This window comes from Microtus ochrogaster, chromosome 4, assembly GCF_000317375.1.
Source record: "Microtus ochrogaster isolate Prairie Vole_2 chromosome 4, MicOch1.0, whole genome shotgun sequence".
NCBI classification, from domain to species: domain Eukaryota; kingdom Metazoa; phylum Chordata; class Mammalia; order Rodentia; family Cricetidae; genus Microtus; species Microtus ochrogaster.
The window spans coordinates 85,737,616-85,751,514 of NC_022011.1; the positions used below are offsets into that span (position 1 = coordinate 85,737,616).

At 45.2% G+C, this 13,899-nt stretch overlaps 1 protein-coding gene across 9 annotated transcripts in view; it reads left to right on the top strand.

Annotated features, from left to right (window-relative positions):
- The first annotated feature begins 693 nt into the window (after window positions 1-693).
- The window catches only part of Osbpl6 (oxysterol binding protein like 6), a 165,119-nt gene continuing 151,913 nt past the window's right edge, over window positions 694-13,899 (top strand). For 7 of the 9 annotated variants that reach the window (XM_026789317.1, XM_005346616.2, XM_026789330.1 and 4 more), the window contains exon 1: window positions 694-780. The gene's annotated coding sequence lies outside the window, so the exon portion shown is untranslated. Of the gene's footprint in view, window positions 781-1,564; window positions 1,692-13,899 lie in introns of those variants that run through there. The other 2 variants (XM_026789323.1, XM_026789321.1) reach the window with 2 other exon arrangements.

Sequence of the window (13,899 nt, forward strand, 5' to 3'; positions counted from 1 at the left end):
AATCTGGTCTTGGACGCATGCCAGGAATAGTTTAAGCATGGAAGTTTCTAGGTGGGAAGGGTGTACTGCACCGACACTGCGGGGCTTTGCCAGGGTCTTGGAGCCTTTGGTCCTTCCTTCCACACACTCCGATTGTCCCTCTGGGACTGGGAGTTCGCGGGACAGTCCGCACATAGTGTTTGTTTATAGAACGAGGCCTCAGAAGGGCGCCGGGGGCCAGAGGCTTGATCTTACTGAGCCGAGGCCGCCAGGCTGCGGTTCCCTGGTGAAGCCCTTTCCCACCGCTCCCTGGCCTGAATGCCGCAGTCTTTCCCGGCCTCTCCTCTCCAGCCCAGGACTCGCACCACTGCTGGACTGGACTCGAGGGAGGATCGCCCGTCCTGAGCAGGTTCTGCCGGGTGACCAATCTCTGTACCCCTCGGGTTCACGCGGACGCCTGCCCTGGACCAGACAGACACTGGAGCCCGCCAGGAGCGGGTGCGGTGGGCACGCAGCTGGACAACCCCGGGCCGGTGGGATCGATCTGGGCTGGCGGGTGAACAGGAGCCGGGGGGCGGGGAGCCCGGAGCGCCGCCCCGCCAGCGAGCCCCGCCCGTGGGAGAGGAGGGGCTGCGGCGCGGAGGACCACTGGAGGCGCCGCGCGGCCGCCGCTGTCCGCTCTGGAGACCGCAGCTCGGCGCAGGCGGCGCCGGTCCCTGCGCCTCCGGAGCCTCCGCCAGCCAGCGCGCCGGGTGGATAGCACAGGCCATCTCCCACGGCGACCTTCCGCTCGCCCTGCAGGTAAGTGTCTCTCGGCCTTGGGGTGGATACCCCGCGCCAGCCGCGCGACCCAGGGGCATTGTGCGCGTCCGGAGGGCCGAGGACCCTGGCGATAAGCTGGTGAGCAGCCGCAGCCCCAGGCCCCCGGAGGCATCGCGGACCCCAGAGGCTCCCAAGCTGAGTAGCGCGGAAGCAGAGGAGGCCGAATAGGTCCCCGGTGCGGCCAGAGTGGGAGGGGGTACGGTGTCACTGTCCCTGCTCGCTGCCCGCCCTCCGTTCCCGCGGCTGCCCGGGAATTCGGCTTCCTGGTACACACGCATCCTCCCCGCCCCCCGCGCGCAGCTCTGCACCCCCTGTGCCCGCACCGTCAGGCCGGCTGGCTGGGAATGGAAGTAGGGGCCGGGAGGACTGATGTAATTGTCGGCGGAGAACCGAACCGGTGCGGATGAGAGCGCCCGCTCCCGCGCGAGCTGACGCCTACGTTGCACCTTTCAGGGAATCCGGGGAGCCGCGGGCAGTGGCCGGGCAAGTTGTGCAGCGGGTTTGGTTGTGCGCGTGCACTGCGGACTGCCCTCGTGGGCGCTCCTGGCTAACCCTGGCTAGCGTCCCTGCAGCCCTCCCTGCAGCCTGCGTCCACGCTCACGGCCCTAGCTACCTTCTCCGGTTCAGATCGGGACAGGGTTTGCATTGCAGTCAGGACGTGCTTCCCCTGCGTCGAGCTTGGAGCTGCCCGCAAATCGAGTCTCCGGGGACGCTTGGGGGAGGAGGGATGGGAAACCTGGGGAGGAAGCTGAGGAGAACTAATGGCACCCGCAGATTTATAAAAACCTCTTCTGTCTGCATACGCACCGCAAGCCACGTTTTAAGCTGCTTTGGAAAGTTATGGGCAGATACTGATTTTGTGACGATTCTGTGATCTATCTACCTGGAAGGTTGGTGAAACTAGAGACCTAAAGCTGGGGGAAGCATTACATAATGGACATGAAGCAAATGACAGAAACTAAGCGGATTTACCGGTTTGCCAAATTATTTCTCGCTTCTGGACAGAAAGTCCTATAAGGCTTTGAAAATAATTTCCATTTTGGAGTCATTGGGCAAGATTTAATAAATCATACATTATATTTGATTGCAGTTTCTCCTGATTAACAAAATATATTTTGAACATCTTTTCTTAAATTGAAAAATTGCTTATTGATTGGTAGCTATGATACAGAGTTAAGAAATGTATTCTTCAAAGGAAATTAAATTTTTCACTTTAAGACTATTAAACTTTATTTTCCTCTATTTTAGTTTTTCATATATATATCTATAGATTTCCCTTCTGCGCCCTCATCCCCCTTTGCTTTGAGGCATTTCCGCAGCTTTGGATACTGCGAGTTCACGACGTTGATATTCCTATCTAGGGTTACAGCATTGCAGGTGCAAAGACCAATAATAAATGAATCAGAAGACCTCGCGGTAGCTCTGGGAACGAGCAGGTTCCCAAGGTCGAAGGGAAGATGCTGTGTAACTCAGCTATAATCACCTACAGAGAATGTGCATGCCTCATTGGGTTACAAGGAAGGCCCTGATTGGTGGAATTATTCCTGGTATTGGCTTCCTGATTTAGTATATTTTACCCAAGTAAATATTTTTTAAAGTTATCAGGATATGTTGAAATGTAAAACCTTTGCTTTTTAGCAACCCTAAAACCTCTTGCTTTTGGCCAGATTTTCAGTTGTTGTGATGGAAACTTAATTATAAATTCGGTGGCTGGATTGCTTTTGGGGAGACTTCTTTTTTAAATGGTGATGAGTTATCAGTTGTATCTTGCTTTTAGTATCTTGTAGTTCTGTTGGATTCCACAAGATCGTGTAACAGATGTTGTCTTTAATTGAACCTCATATGAATTTTACTCTTCCTTACGTTAATATTACTCCAGTAAGAAACAGAGTTTGCCTGGTGGTGTTGGCAGAGGCAGCAGCACACGCCTTTAATCCCAGCATTCCAGAGGCAAGGGTGGGCAGATCTCTGTGAGTTCAAGGCCAGCCTGGTCTGTCTGCAGAGCGAGCCAAGGTTACACAGAGAAACCCTGTCTCTTCCCACCTCCACCCCCCGCCCAAAAAAAGTCTGTCCAAGATGAAATGTTTTGGGTGAGAAGTTTGTTGGAGTGCTATCGATGAAAACAGACTCACGTGAAACTAAAGTGGACAAAAGTTTCATGTGGTCACTCATGAAGTTATGAAGACTAGGGAGATTTCATTTTATTACGTTGCTTGGTTAACTAGAATCCTGTGATCATTCAGTTGATAATTTCTCAGCAAGTCCCTATTCTGTTGAAGACACTGGTCTGCGTTCTGTGGGAGATATAAAGGATTCCCCTGCCCTCATGAATAATTTTTTTTTGTTTACTGAAAGAAGAATTTTTTGTTGTTGTTGTTTCCTGAAAAGGTTAAGTAATATTCATACTTTAAAATCCTGGACAAAAGAGTTTTCTGTTTCTGTTTTTATCTTTTTGAATTCACTCCCTTGACTCTGTGTCGCCATGCTGTGTGTAGCAGTAGCTAATTGACTCCCACTGCTGTGCAATATTCCATCTGTGCCTTGTAACTGTGTTTGTCTGATCTGCAGCCAGTGGCCCCTTTCTTTTGCATTAAAAAAATTGCACTATTTTTCCTGAGGTATGCGTGTAAATGTTTCTCCTGGGCAGATGCCAAGGGATAGGATTGCGGGGTTGTAGAGTGGTGAGTGTCTGAATTCCTAAATATCATCATATTGTATCCCAAGACTGCTGTGCTAGCTTACCTGGGGAAGTCAGGGAGACAAGCTAATGGATAAGCAACTGCAAAAACAAACAACAACAAAGCCAACCAACCAAAAACACAAACAAAACAAACCAAGAAACAAAAAACCCAAAACAAAACAGTTTTTACATACATATTCTGACACACACTGTTTTCTTTTCTTTTCTTTCTTTTTAAAGAAAAGCAGTGATGAACATTAAGCTTCCTCCCAAGCTTAATGTTCATCACTTGTTCAGCGGGTAAAGGCCTGTTGCAAATCTGATGACCTGAATTTTATCTACAGCATCCTCGTGGAAGGAAAGAACTGCTCCTATAGGATGGCCATTGACCTCTCTACTCAAGCTGTGCCGCACGTGCCTATAAACAGACAGATGAACAAACAATTAAAATGTTTAGAAAGGGGTGTGGTTGTCTTTTAGGAGGATCAGGGAGGTGACTACAGGCTACACACAGTGATCTTACTTAGGTATGGTGATGAATTCATACAAAATCATTATATTTTTAAAAGGCAAAGCAGAGGATCTTGGAAGAACCGATGATGGTATTTTAAAATTCTCAGGGAAAAGAAAACAAGGTTAGTAGAGCTGTCACACAGCAGGTTCCTGTGTCAAGACCCAGATGTCACTTGAAGGACAAGAAGCTGTCCCTTTGTATAAGCATGAATTGTCAAGAGTTGGCGTAGGACATTGGGGGGAGCATGGGCAGGAAGTGGTCCCACTGGGAAGAGGACCATGTAGAACTGTGGAGATGTATGGCCATGGAGGAGGGAGACATTGACAGTTTTCCAATAGTGAAATAAATACTCCAGATGCCCAGGGGATGACGGGTAGGAGTTAGGAAGAGAGGTTCAGGGCAGGAACCCTGGCTGTCTGAGAGTTCTCAAGTTCGGAGAAAATGAAAAAGGGTTCATGTTAAATCACTGAAAAGGTGATCTAGGGCTTGTGACCTTAGATCAGTCAGAGATATTTGGCTAAAGAAACTGGTGGGGTTTCAGATGTCGAGTACGGAGTTAGTAGATGTCACACACATGAACACATGACCTAGGAGCTCTGAGGAGTGGTGAGGACCCTCAGCACTGAAGGACGGCACCCCCTGAGGTATCTGAGCAGATGTGGGAAGGTCAGTGACAGAGGATGCGTTTGTATTGTGTGTCTGCTAACGTAAATGCAGTAAATTCACTAAGGTTGCGTGCTATGTCAGGATGGACGGTGACATTGATTGAGGATCGAGAGAGCCCTGGGCTTACATGAGAAGCACTAGATAGGAAGGACCAGCCATCCGCGGTGTGTAAGGCGAGGGTGGGGCGTGTACTGCACACCTGGAGTGAGGATGCTAATAACCACCTCACAAGGTCCCCGATAATGTAGGCTCAGAAATAGGAACCTTTAGGTTTGCTTTCCTACTATTCCTCATTGAATATTACCAAGCACACACACACGCATGTATTTTTTCCTCATTATACCTCCTTGACAAATATACAGCCGCCCTCTGGAGTTCTGTCATAAGAGTGTTGCTTTGTTCTCCTTTGGAGACAAGGTTACCAGCTTTTGATTTAGTCCTTTGTTCTGTTTTGTTTTGACAGGTTCTCTCTATAAAGTTCAGTTTGGTCTTGAACTAACGTGGCCCAAGCTGACCTCAGACTCAAGATCCCTCTGCTGCAGCTGTAGGAATATTAAGGTTATAGCCATTTCTACACTGGGCGTTCTACTTATGAGGCTATTTTGGGATAAGATATAATGTCACTTTGGCTGCATGTCACTGTGACAAACACTATAAACAAAAAGCCTCTTAGGGAGGAAAGAGTTGGTGTGGATTCCACTTCTAAGGCACAGCCCATTGCAGAATAGGAGCTAAGCAGGGGCTTGAAGCAGAAAACACGGAGAAGTGCTGTGTGCTAGCGCACTGTATGCTAGCTCACTCACATGGTTGAGCTCTGCTCAGCTTTCTTATATAGCCCAGGCCATCCGTCTAGGGATGGTGCTGCCTGCAGTGGGCTGGCCCCTGAAGCATCCATTAGCGATCAAGACAGTCCCCCACAGACATAGCCACAGACCAGTCTGACCTCAGTAGTTCCTCAGTTGAGGCTTTTGAAAGTTGACAATTAAAACTAGCTGAGACGCTTGCCTTTTGATGTTGTTTTCAAATATACGAAGCAAATATTCAGGCAGTAGAAATAGTCGTGTTTTTGTTGATGCCTGAATGACTCACTGTAAGTTGGCTCCTGGATGTTCAAGCTCACAAGGCTGAAAGAATAAGAAAGTGAGTCAGGGTTAAGATTTTAACCCTTCTTGTGATACATATTCATGTATTTATTTATCTTTAAAATTATTTATTTATTTATTATGTATACAGCATTCTGTCAGTGTGTATGCCTGCAGGCCAGAAGAGGGCACCAGACCCCACTACAGATGGTTGTGGTTGCTGGGAATTGAACTCCAGACCTTTGGAAGAGCAGGCAATGCTCTTAACCTCTGAGCCATCTCTCCGGCCCCTCATGTATTTATTTATATATTTCCTCTCTGTCTGTCTTTCTTCCTTTTTCTCTTTTCTGACCAGAAAATGAAAATGTGAGTATATAGTTTTTAGTGTTTACTCCATTTTTAAAAGTTTTATTTTCGTTTATGTGTATGAGTGCATTGCATTCATGCATGTATGCGTACCCCAGAAAAGCCATGGGATCCCCTGAAGCTGGAGTTATGGATGGTTGTTAGTTGTCACATGGGTGTTGAGAACCAAGCCAGGGTCCTCTGGACGAGCAGCAAGTGCTCCTAACCACTGAGCCAACTCTCCAGCTCCAAGAGTTTGCTTTTTGGACAACCATCGTCCCATCTTTTGCTCAGTAGTGGGCGAGCACAGCAGAAAGTCAGGTTCTCTTGTGTTGACTGTTCTGTCTCATTTCCTTGGCATCCTCCTTCTTTATGTCAGTGTGCACTGGGGCCTGGCATGGGACCTTAGCGTCTAGGTTTTGCCACCCTTTCTGTGGCCTTGAGACAGACCTGTTCACCTTTTGAAACCTGTTAGAGGATGGAGAATTACACCCATTTATTTTTAGAATCCACCCCCTGAAGTCAAACCAAAAATAAACTTGGCCTCAATTTCTAGTGGTAGGTGCTACTTCACATGCCCTAAACTAGTTTTATTGAATTATTTGTATTGTGGTGCTGGGGACAGCACCCAGGACCTTGTATGTTAGGTAAGTGCTCTACCACTGAGCTACATCCTCAACTCCTTCTTCTACATTTGAAGAAGCTACTCGGATGCTCTAATTACATAACACAGTTCTATCCCATATAGTACATGTACAAGCTACCTAAGTATCTAAAAGAACATTAAAGTAAACATATTTCATTGTGTGTTATTTCTGGAGATGAGAGTTGAGAGTCTGGGTTTATTTTAAATTATGACCATATTTTTTGCTTTCTGTTTATCCATAGCAGCTAGACAAGCTTTTGCATATTCTCACCCCATCAGGCAGCACAACTGAGCAGTGTTGATCGCATAATTTCCCAAGAATAGAGAGAGTGGCATGGTTGAATGGCATGTGGATTGTGGAAAGACATTAATGTATTCTTTTTGATCCCAGTAAATTTACAATTGAGGCAAGAGCTACAGAAGGGAGCGGGGAGAGCAGTCTGCAAGCGAAGCAAATGTAGGGCTCATGTCAAAGTCCCCTAGGAACACAGGGGAAGAGGACAGTGTTGACTCCAAGACTAGCAGGTAATGTAGCAGAAGGTCAGCAGAAGGGGATGGAGGTAGCTGCGACCTCACCTGTCTCTCAGGATGTGCCAACGGGGAAATAAAAGTATAGACCTCAGAGGATGAAGGTCAGGTCTTTTGGAAACCACCTGGCTCTCCATTAAAGTAAGATCTTTAAATATCTTGGAGACTGTAAAAGAAATAACATTATGAAAAGAAACAGATGTAGCTCCGTGTGAGGGATGGTCACCAGTCTAACAGGCAGAAGATAAGATGTATCATATCAGAGGCTGCTCACAGCATTCCTCATGGCCAAGGAGCTCTCATGTGTCAAGAAGAGAAAATGACTCATAACCTAAAGAAAAGGGCAAAGGAAATGAGGAAACCGTTCATTTCACAGAAAATTAATTAGAAGTGGCACTTATAAATCCAAAATCATGCTTTCTTCATTAGGGGAGAAATTCAAGCTTCCCTTATTTAATTTCTTGTATCTGCAAAAATCATGACATTTACTACATTATGATGGCAAGGCTTTCAGAAACCAGTGAGCATCATGCATTGTGGCTAGGTGGACAGAATGGCAGGTGCAGCATCCAGGGACAGCGTCACTGGCGTTTCCACCCTAGTTAAACATGTGCTCTGTGGACCTCAACGGGTTGCTCTATTGCTACACTTGGCAGGATGAGCTTGCATACAGCATTGATTAAGGAAAAGTGTATAGGAAGTTATTATCCTGAACTGGTTAAGCTGGGCATCGTGGTGCACGCCTTTAGTTCCAGCACTTGGGAGGCAGAGGCAGGCAGATTTCTGTGAGCTCAAGGCTAGCCTGATCTAAAAACCTAATTCCAGGACAGCCAGGGCTCTGTTACCCAGAGAAACCCTGTCTTGAGAAACCGAATTAACCAAGCAAACAAAAAACTGATAAATAGTTTGGGGCAGAAACAAAATTAAGCAAGACCACCTGACACAATGCTGTATGCAGAGATCTCTAGGCTAGAATAACAGAAACAGAGCAAGGCACAGGTTAGAAGATGACCCGTGTTACATATGAATTCAAGGCACTTTGTCTTGCAACTGTAAGGCTGTCCCATAAAAAACGAAAACTACAATTGCCTCTTGGGAAGAAAACATGAGGCTGGGGAGAATATGGAGGGACACTTATTTTCTTCCTGTGTGCCCTGTTCTTCCTTTTAGATTGTTAAGTACAAGAATGTATTGTCTTTCAACTGATAAAAACATTCTAGAGGGTCGTTTGCACTGATCAGTTTTGTTGCGTAGCTGTCCGCAATGGGATTTTTGTTAGTGTGCATTGATTACACATAGTGATAGGCTTAATAAGGATATTTTTGTTCATGTACATCATGTATTTTGACCATATTCACCCTCTCATACCTTCTTACCCCTGCCCTCATACTATTTTCCCATTTCCCCCAACCAGACCCTCTTCTAACTTATGTCATACACACACACACTCACGCATGCACGCATGCACACACACACACTCACGCATGCACGCATACACACACATACACACACATGTACATAGAAGTTTCTGTCCACCCAGTTCTGCAGGCGTTCTGTCCCAAAGAAACACATAGAGGCTTATATTAATTATAAACTGTTTGGCCTGTTATCTCAGGTTTACTATTAATTAGCTCTTACAACTTAAATTAACCCATAATTCTTATCTATGTTTAGTCACATAGCTTGGTGCCTTTTCTCAGTAAGACAGTCTCATCTTGCTTCCTCTGTGTCTGACTGGTGTCTGACACTCTGCCTTTCCTCTTCCCAGAATTCTCTTAGTCTGGTTACCCCACCTATACTTTCTGCCTGGGTTACTGGCCAATCAGTGTTTTATTACACCAATAATCTTTACAGTGTACAAATACATTCCCCCACATACACATAAATACCCAATGATTTATATATGAAGTTTAAAAATAGAGGATGAGAGAAAGCTTGCAGTGTTTGTGTATTTATCTTTCTGGCTCTGGTTTATCTTGTTTGCTCTTAGGATCTGCAGATGTATCCATGGTCTTGCGGTGGTATCATTCCGACCTCCCTTAGACTGGGCAAACCTCTGCGGTGTATACACGTTTCTCTGTCTGTTCATCTGGTAGTGACTAAGGCTGGTTTCAGAGCTTGGCTGTTGTGAGTACTGCTACAGAAATTTTAAAAAAAGTGCATGTGCAGGTGTCTGCACGGCACACTGACTTAGTTTCTCTGGGTGTGTTGGCCAGGAGTGATATCGTATGGTAGTTCTATATTTGGCTGTTTTGAAGAACCATATGCTAGCCAAGATCATAAAAAAACCCAACTGTGTGTAGTATATGAGTGTGTACAGATTTTTGTGTGGGGGGCGAACATGCATTTGTTTGCATGTGTGGAGATCACAGGTGGATGTTAAGTGTTTGCCCCTGTCATTCTCCACCTTATTTAATTTGAGGCAGAGTCTCTCACTGAACCTGGAGCTCACAGACTAAGCCAGTCTAGGGATCTGCCTATTTTCCACTCTTTTCCCTCCTCTTTTCTCTCTTCTTCCACATTCCAGACATTTGATATTTATTTTTAAAAATGTAATCACTATTATTTAGTGTGTGTGTGGTTCTGTGTGTATGTGTGAGAGAGAGATATGTGTGACTCTGTGTGTGTAACTGTGTGTGTGTGTGTGTGTGAGAGAGAGAGAGAGAGAGAGAGAGAGAGAGAGAGAGAGAGAGAGAGAGGTGTGTGTAGGTCAGAAGGCAATTTGTTCAAGGGGTGGAGTGCTTTTGCCTTCTGAGCCATCTTGCCAGCCCCTTAACATCTCTCTGGAGGGTGGTTAGGGATTTGCTGCTAAACGTCTTCCGGGTTTTCTGTTCAGAAGAAAGTAGATTTTCTTGTGTAGGTTTGGGCTATGTCCTGCTGTCCTTGGGCTTTCCTTTGGGTCTTCATCCTTTAGCCACATGTGAATAACTGCTCGGATGTCATGGAGAGCCCCAGTGGGGACTCAGAACTCTTAAGGAAGCAGTTGGATTTCTTTTTTTTTTCTCCGTTTTTAAAAATCCCTCCAACTAATCTTCTTTAAAGGCTTTTCCTAGAGCTAGACAGCCCTATCTATTCATTTTCTTAACTCCCTCATCCATGTAAGTATTGCTCAGTATATAATTTTTGTTAATTGATTCCTATAAAAATTACTCTGTATACTGTTTGCTATTAGAATTGCTAATTATAGGTTTGTTTTATTTGTGTTTACTTTTTAGTCTTTGGGAACACTGGATTTAAAACATTTTTTGAAGCCTTTTCCTTACCCTTTAATGAAAACACATACCTGAATAAAGCAATACTGTGTGTCTAGTCTCATAATTTTCATTCTGGGGCAGCTGACAGTTATTTCTGTTTCTCCCCGTGAGAAATGCTTCTAAAAACATTGAGAAAAAGTTATTTAAGGAAAATGTCTAACTATTCTTTGTGAGCTGGCCAACTGGTGAGAGATGACAAAGTTTAAGAATTTGGTTTTCCAAGGCGGCAGTAAGGCTAATAAAGGTTAAATGCATTTCTTTAATATGCAGGTATTGCAACTCTTGAACAGCTTCAGTTTGGTTGCAGATGGGCTGCTTGACTCTTCTGCAAATCGATGACTTGAATTAAATTCAAGAAAAAAAATCTTTTTCCTCAAACACATACAAATTTTAAAAATTATTTTATGTGTTTGTGTATGTGTGTGCATACACACATGCATATGCCCAAGTGTAATTATGTGCATGCATGCAGTAGTCCACAGAGGTCAGAGGAGCATCAGATCCCCTAGAACTGCAATTACAGATGGCTGTGAGCAGTGTGGGTGCCAGGAATTGAACCTGGGGCCTCTGCAAGAGCAGCCAGTGCTCTTAACTGCTGAGCCATCTTTCCAGTCCTGTGGGTTGTTTTAAAAGCTGTTTGCTAGCATCGATGTGGGGACCATCTTACCAACAGGGTGTTAGTCATCTCATTCTGAGGGTGCTGGTGTAGTGCTGTGTTCTTCGAAGATTGTTTATTGGTTATAGTTCTGTGAACTTTTCTGAAAGAGCTGAATTTATTCAGAATTCCAGAAAAGTATTGCTAAAATGCCTGATCGTACAAACGTCGCTGGATAGTCTGTTGAGAAGTACAGCTTAACTCACCGTTCTGACTTAAAGAGCTTAGAATCCTGGTTAGTATTCTAAAGAAAATATTGGTGAACTGTTGGGAATTGTCAGACAGCTGATTCTCACAGAATGAGCTCAGAACGACAACTTAAAAGGAAAAGAACAGCCAGCCTTCAAAATAATGGTTCCTTGGGAATAACTCGGAGACTATTTTTGTGACAAGCAGATGCCCCCAAGCCTCTGTCTCCACATTTCCTTAGTATCTCAGTATGTAGTATTTGCCTTTCCAGCATGAACCAAATTGTGAAAGGGACTCAGACACCACCTGGTTCACCTTTCTCATTTTGCAAACAGGGAAACTGAGGCACAGAGAGTGGAGTGAGGTATTCAGAGCCTGGCTTCTAAAGAATCGTGACTGGTGTGTGGTGCACAGTAGGTTTGGTTTGCAGGTATGTGTGCTGATGCAGGGGAATGCTGGCAGGGGTTCTTCCTATTCTGAGGTGTGTTTCTGATGGGTGGAGTTCACGGCTAGTCCCACATGTGTGCAGAGTTGCTGCTGTTCTACTGCGAAACAGGAGTGACATCAGCTTTAAAATCAGGCCACACACTGGGCAGATATAGATAGAGCCCTCCGAGAATGGGATAACCTGGTAGATGGTGGATTGCAGCTATTAATCCAAGCAGTCCGACATGGCACCGAAGCACCTGCCTCTGGTACTGGAATCTTTTTTTTTTAATATTTATTTATTATGTATACAATATTCTGTCTGTGTGTATGCCTGCAGGCCAGAAGAGGGCACCAGACCCCACTATAGATGGTTGTGAGCCACCATGTGGTTGCTGGGAATTGAACTCAGGACCTTTGGAAGAGCAGGCAATGCTCTTAACGTCTGAGCCATCTCTCCAGCCCCCTGGTACTGGAATCTTGCAATAGGGACTTCACCTCCCCTCCTGATCTTGGTGCGATTATTGTCAGATATTTTGCTTTCATAATAAATGGCACATTGAATTGTTGCTGCTTTCATTTGAACCATCTTGTTATCTCTTAAGGTGAAGTAAATAACATTTTAAAACTATATATTCATATAGCTACTATTGTATTCACCATCTATAGCGCCCATCATTCCTTTGCAGGTCCTTGCGTTCATCCAGAATCATTTAGTTTCTGTGTAAAGGATTTAAATGCAATTGTAAAACACACACACACACACACACACACGTGCGTGCGCACACGCACACACACACTCCACACACACACTTACACACTCTCTCTCTCCACATACACACACACAGTCTGGAGGGATAGGAGTTGGGACATTTTCTTTCTGCCATGGTTTATCCAGATTTTATCCTTCCTTTTCTTCCCCCTCTCTGTGTTTGGGAACTCCACTCCATGCTAGTCTGCTGGGCGTGGCCTTGACGGCTCACGAACTATGTTTTTTCTCTTAGTATTTACTCCTCATCGTCTCTGTTGCTATCTCTTCAGACTTGACATCTTTTTCTCTGGCATTATTTAAAGTAGTAATTCCATCCAAAGACTTGGTTTTAGAAGTCTGACTGTTAGTACTCTGTGTGCCAGTCCAGATGCCCACATATCGCAGCATGGATACGGAGGCTGGAGGACTGCATTTGGGAGTCCGTTTGCTCCTTCCGCTGTCCGTTTTCAGGCTGGGAACTTAGTTTGTTATGCTCCAAAGAAAAACAGCACACACACATACACAAGAGACACACACACACACACACACACACACACACACACACACACACACACACACTTTAATCTCAGATACTGTAGTCTTAATCTCTCAAAGCGGTGCTGGAAGCTTTTTAAGATAACACAGAATACAATTAGTGCTAGTTTGGTATTCTTGTCTGCTGGCTGTACTGATAGTGTCTATTCTGGGTTTCGATCTCATAGCGAGGCTTGCATTTCCCATAAGTGCGTCTTTGGGTTCCTAGTCATTTTTTGCCTGGATTCTATACCCTGTGAATTCTACCTCCATTGGTGCTCGGTTTGCTCTCCATTCCTGTTAATTTTCTGGATCTTTCTTTGTGGGTATTACTTAGGTTAGTTTGATTCTTTTAGGCCTCAGTTGAACTAGATAGTATTTGGTTTAGGACTAATTATCTCCCAGAACCGGGTCAGACCCATCTGTGAACTCCATGCAGTGCCCCCTGAATCAGGAGGCTTCCCTGTCTGGTTTGGCAGGAGAGCGCCGACAGCTGTTGTTGGTGTGAGAGCGAGCACTGTGGTTTCATCTCCAGCCTAGCTCTGTCCCTTACCCTGACGAGCAGCACTCACTGAATACTCAAGGGGAACTCTACAAATCTCTGGAAGTATGTGGCATTCTCTCCTGTCCTGCACACTGCAGTCTCCTGGGTTTTGTTTTTCGCTATTGGTATTCAGTGAGTCTGCTGGCTCTGGCTTGGGGTCTCTCTGGGCCTCCGTTGGAAAGTCTTACAGTCTCTTTAAGATTCTTCTTCTTCTTCTTCTTCTTCTTCTTCTTCTTCTTCTTCTTCTTCTTCTTCTTCTTCTTCTTCTTCTTCTTCTTCCTCTT